At 39.0% G+C, this 5,494-nt stretch overlaps 1 pseudogene; it reads right to left on the bottom strand.

Moving 5' to 3' along the window:
- Positions 1 to 2,516: 2,516 nt before the first annotated feature.
- Positions 2,517 to 4,607, bottom strand: LOC143670543 (serine/threonine-protein kinase PAK 1-like; annotated as a pseudogene).
- Positions 4,608 to 5,494: the final 887 nt, after the last annotated feature.

Raw genomic sequence — 5,494 nt, forward strand, 5'->3', positions numbered from 1 at the left:
TTCCTTACAACCTGCAGAATTCCCTTTAGAAATTCTTGTATGGCAAGGTCTTTTGTTGAAGTTCTCTCTGAGTTTCTGTTTGTCCGTGGATATTTTAAACTGTCCTTCATTTTGAAGGGCTGTTGTGCTGGATAAACAACTTTTGGCTGGAAGTTTTTCTCTTTCGGTACCTTAAATATGTCACACCACTGCCTTCTTGCCTCCATAGTTTTTTTTTTTTTTTGTATGCTGTGTGGTGGGGATCACATTTCATTTTTTTCCCATGTGACTCTACCATTATTGCAGCACCATTTGTTAAATGGTGGGAGGGGAAGTGCATGGGCCAGGAATTGAACCCAGGTTTCCTGCATGGCAGCCTCCATAGTTTTTGATGAGTGATCAGTACTTATTGTTATTGATGATTCATTGTATGTGATGAATTGCTTTTCTTTTGTTGTTTCAGAGTTCTCTATATTTGAGATTTGATATTCTGATTTATATATTTCTCAGGGTAGGTCTATTAGGATTTGGGGATTTGTAGTATGTTGTGCTTCTTGGATATGTATATTTTTGTCTTTCATACAAATTGGGAGATTTTAAGCCATTATTTCCTCAAACATTCTTTCTGCTCTTATTTCTTTCTCTTCTCCTTCTGGGGCATACATCACATGTATGTTTGTGCACTCAGTGCTGTCACTTAAACCCCTGAGATAGTGCACAATTGATTCTGTTCTCTATCTTTTCTTCCAGCTGTAAGATTTTTTCTATTTAACTGTAAGATTTTGATTGTTTTGTCCTCTAGTTCACTGATTCATTCCTCTACCCTTCTTCTCTGTTAACTGGATTAGGAGATTTGTTTGAACTTTTTTGATACTATGTTTCAAATCCTGTGTGTTTTCTGAGGTTTTAATTTGTTCTCTTGACTGAGCCATGTTTTTTGTTTCTTGGTATTGCTTCTTTTTTTTTTTTTTTTTTTTTTTTGCTTATTTCAAGGCATCTGATTATCTTCATAAGTTAACTTAAGGTAAGTTTCTACCTCTTGCTTAATATTTATTGTGGATTGACTCTGTTTTAAGGCTCTTTTTTGATGCTTTATTCAACTTATTTTAATCCTTTAGAATAGCCTGAGTTTAAGTGATCAGATTTTCTCAAGTCTTCTTCATTTGATTCTTGCTTGATATATGTGGTACAATTTTTAAGGTGCACATTTTGTGTAATTGTTTCATCTCCAGGAGAAAATTTCCCTTCCTCTGTTCTTTCTCTGAGAATCCTGACCTGTTTTGTTTGTTTTTGTGCAGAATTTTCTCCTCAGCTGCTGATTTATTTAAATTTTCTCCCTCATTCAGTACCACATTTCCTTATACTTTTCAGTTCTGGAACTCTCCTGTCTTACAGCAGTGCAATTATCTCCATTTTTTCTCTGTGAGTGTTTTCTCCTTCTGGTTTCCTCCATATTAGGGTATCACACACTAGACAACCGGATGGCATCAATACAGAAATGTGGGTCACTCCAGAAAAGTCAATTGTGTGTTTAGGTAGTTCAGCCAACAGTAACTGTATTGAGTGTTTGTGCCTTTTGCTCTCCATAGTTCTAGTGTGGTCTCCCATTCTCTGGGGGCCCTTTTATATGCAGCAATTCTCAGCAGCTTGTGTTCCACCCTCAGTCTCTGTGGATTTGGTTCCCTGTGCCTGGATAATGTGGGGCTCTAACCCACTGCTGCTAGTGCCTCTATAATCTATGTCCCTTTTGGGAGAAGGGAGGAATCTGGCTGCTCCCTCTGAGAAATCCCAAGCTGTGTGAGACTGAGTATTGGGGAGGGAAGGGGACTGGAAGGTCAAGGATGGAAGTTTCCTTCCTGACCTTTTTTCTTAAATTCAGCATTTGTGGAGTCCTTTTCCATCTCTACCATCCTTCCTAGTTTTAAGCAAGTGGGATTTCTCCTTTTATTCATTCAGTCTGGAGCAGTTTTACAGAGGTTGTCTAAAGTCACCATGTTGATGACATCACTTATCTTTTAGTAATATTGTGCAGTTTTCCAAGTATAAATCTTCACTATCCTTGGTTAAATTTATTCCTGGATATTTGTTTCTGTTAGTAGCTATTGTAATTGGATTTTTTTCCTTCATTTCCTCTGTAGAAAGCTCATTAATGATGTATAGAGAAACTGTTGTTTTTTTCAGTTATCAAGCCAAAAATTTATGCAGCCAAGAACTGATTTGGTGGAAAGAGGAGATTTTGTTATGTAGAAAAAAGATTCCAAGTTTATTAATATAAACCCTTGATCACAAACCTCCTTCACCTCCACAAGTTGGAAGGAAATTCCTTATTTAGGAATGACCATGATCTGATTAGTCATACCAGTTGCAGAGCTCTTCAAAGATGGACACATGGTTCCCAAGGATCAAGTCTTGAAAACTCTAGACTAGGAAATGGGAGGGGCAAGGCAAGGAAGAAAGGGCATCAGGAGTTGGGAACTCTGAATTGAACATTTATTTCACAGAAGGATTGGCACAATGAGGTTGAGGTGAGTGTGATATTAGTGATTGTTTTTGGGTGCCTCCTTTGTTGCAGCAATCAGTGGAGTGAGGCCAGAGGGACTTGGTGTGGCAGTTAGATTCAGTTGTCAACTTGGCCAGGTGAAGACACCTAGTTCTGTTGCTGTGGACAGGAGCCAATGGTACGTGAATCTCATCTGTTGCTGATTACATCTGCAGTCGGCTAGGAGGCATACCTGCTGCAATGAATGATGTTTGACTTAATTGGCTGGTACTTAAAGGAGAGAGCTTAACATAGCACAGCCCAAGCAGCTCAGCATACCTCATCTCAGCACTCACAGCTCAGCCCAGGCCTTTGGAAATGCAGAAAGAAATTACCCATGGGAAAGTTGTTGGAACTCAGAGGCCTGGAGAGAAGGCCAGCAGAGACCATCCTGTGCCTTCCCACACAAGAAAGAACTTCAGTTGAAAATTAGCTGCCTTTCCTCTGAAGAACTAATAAAATAAATACCCTTTTATTAAAAGCCAATCCATCTTTGGTGTGTTGTATTCTGGCAGCTAGCAAACTAGAATACTACACTTGGCAATCTTCAGGAACTGATGCAGCAGCAGTTCTTTAGCTAAACCTATGTTCTCCACATCCATCTCAAGATAGCAGTTCAAAGAGTCCCAGAAAATAGCTGACAGCTTCTCTGTGTTCTGAGGCTCTGGAGTCCCATTAGTGGCAATGAGGAACAAGGCTCTCAGAGGGTTTTCATTGAGGTATGGGGGCTCCCCTTCAATCATTTTGATAACCATGATGCCCAGGGACTATATGTCAACCTTGGGCCCATAAACCTTCTGTGTCATAACCTCTGGTGCCATCCAGTATGGGGTTCCCACTATGGTGCTCCATTTGCACTGCTCTGGGCTGATTTGGACATAAAATCCAAAATCAGGCAGCTTGACAATGCCATCCATTCCCAACAGGATGTTGTCTCTCTATGTCTCTGTGAATGACCTGGTTTGAATGTAGAAACTCCAAAGTCTGCAGGCACCCCTGGCATATGGCTGCAATCTGGCCTTTATCCATGCAGGTTTCTATCATCACATCTGTCAAAGAGCCTCCTGTCAAGTATTCCATGACAATCCACAGCTCATCTCCCATGAGATAACTGTCCAGGTAGTTCACAATATTTGGGTTCTTGTTTTCATTCCTAACCAGAATCTCATTAATAATCAGCTCTTTCTTTGGCTGCTGTTGAAGGTTCATCTGCTTAATGGCCACCTCTTGTCCTGTTGCCACATCCATTGCAGTGTACAAGATACCGGAAGAACCTTTTCCAATCTTCTCAAACTATGCATATTTCTTCTTAGGATCACCCACACTCACTATGCTCTGTAATTTCTTCAAGATTTCCTCATCAGACATTTTAGACTTCTTCTGCTTCTCAGTGTTCTGGGTAAGAACATCTGGCTGGGTGGTGTTGTTCTCAGTAGATGAAATGAAGGATGTAGCTACGTCCCGGGTTGGAGTAATAGAAAGCAGTTCAATCAGAAACCGTGTGTACATGGATTTTGTTTGCTCTAGGTGTGAATCAGTCACTGGAGGGGGTAGCATCATCATCTTCATCTTGTAAAACTGGTGGCACTACAGGTGACTCAGACTGCCTTCACATTCAAAGTGTTTGAAGAATTATAATCCTCAGCTGATTTATCTGTAAAGCTCATGTACTTCTGACTGTTGGAGGTCTTCTTTGTGTTGTAAAATTCAACACATCCAGAACATCCTGAGAATTTTTCTTCTACTCCAATTGGTGATATTTGATGTCTAAAGCAAATGGGTTCACTGATCTGGTATCCTGTGAACTCCCCTGTGACAGCATCAAAACCAACATGAACTGAGTGTTCAAAATCTGAAAGAAGAGAAATATCTGGTGATTCCTTCCCTTCTTTTTATTTGTTTTATCTCCGAGTAAGATGAATTATTAAACTCAGTCTTTCATTTTCTTCTTCTCTCGGTTTGGAGGCAGATGTTTGGAAGTGTAGTTTAGCGTTCCAGCATCTTTGCTGCCAGCTCGAATCATAGTGCTGGTGTTTCTCATTGGAGGGGATGGGAGTTTATCTTGAATTTCTAGGCCATTATTTGACATTGTCACCACCAGCAGCAACTATTGGTGTGGAGAGTCAGCCCCAGCATCCCTAGTGATTGCCTCTTTTGCAAAACTGCACTTCTCCCAGGCCTGTCGGCTGGAACAACAACCTGGCTTCACTGTTCCACCCCTACTTTTGAGTTTTGCTTTGCTGAATTTTCTCATTAATTCTTGAAGCTTTGTTGTAAATTTTTCAAAATTTTCTATATGGGATATGTTATCTGCAAATAAGGACAGCTTTATTTCTTCCCTTCGAATCCAAATGTCTTTTATTACCTTTTCTTGCTTAATTGTTTGGCTAGAAACCCCAGTAAAATGTTAAATAACATCGTGACAATCGAAGTCTGTCATGTTCCTGATCACAGAGTGAGACCTTTCAGCATTTCACCATTGAGTATGATGTTAACAGTGGGTTTTTCATATTTGTCCTTCATCACATTGAAAAAGTTTCCCTCTATTTCCAGTTGATTAAATATTTATATAAAAAAGTCATATTGGATTTTGAAAATGCAATTTCTACATCAATTGAGATGATTATGTGGATTTTTTCCTTAATTCTATTAATGTGAGGTATTACATTAATTGACATTTTTATATTGAAGTACCCTTGCATTTTAGGGATGAAGCCTATTTTATAATTTATTTATTTTAATATACTGTTGATTTTGGCTTGCTACTATGTTGTTGAGAATTTTTGAATAAATATATTGATCTATAGTTTTCTTTTCTTGTAGTGTCTTTATTATGGCTTTGGTATTAATGTTACATTGGTTTCATTGAATGAGTTAGGGTTTGTTTGCTACTCTTCAATTTTTTTGAAAGAGTGTGAGTAGGAATTGTATTTATTGTTTCTGAAATTTTTGTTAAAATTCTCCAGTGAAGGCAAC

Source organism: Tamandua tetradactyla, chromosome X (assembly GCF_023851605.1).
Source record: "Tamandua tetradactyla isolate mTamTet1 chromosome X, mTamTet1.pri, whole genome shotgun sequence".
In the NCBI taxonomy this organism is placed as follows: Eukaryota; Metazoa; Chordata; class Mammalia; order Pilosa; family Myrmecophagidae; genus Tamandua; species Tamandua tetradactyla.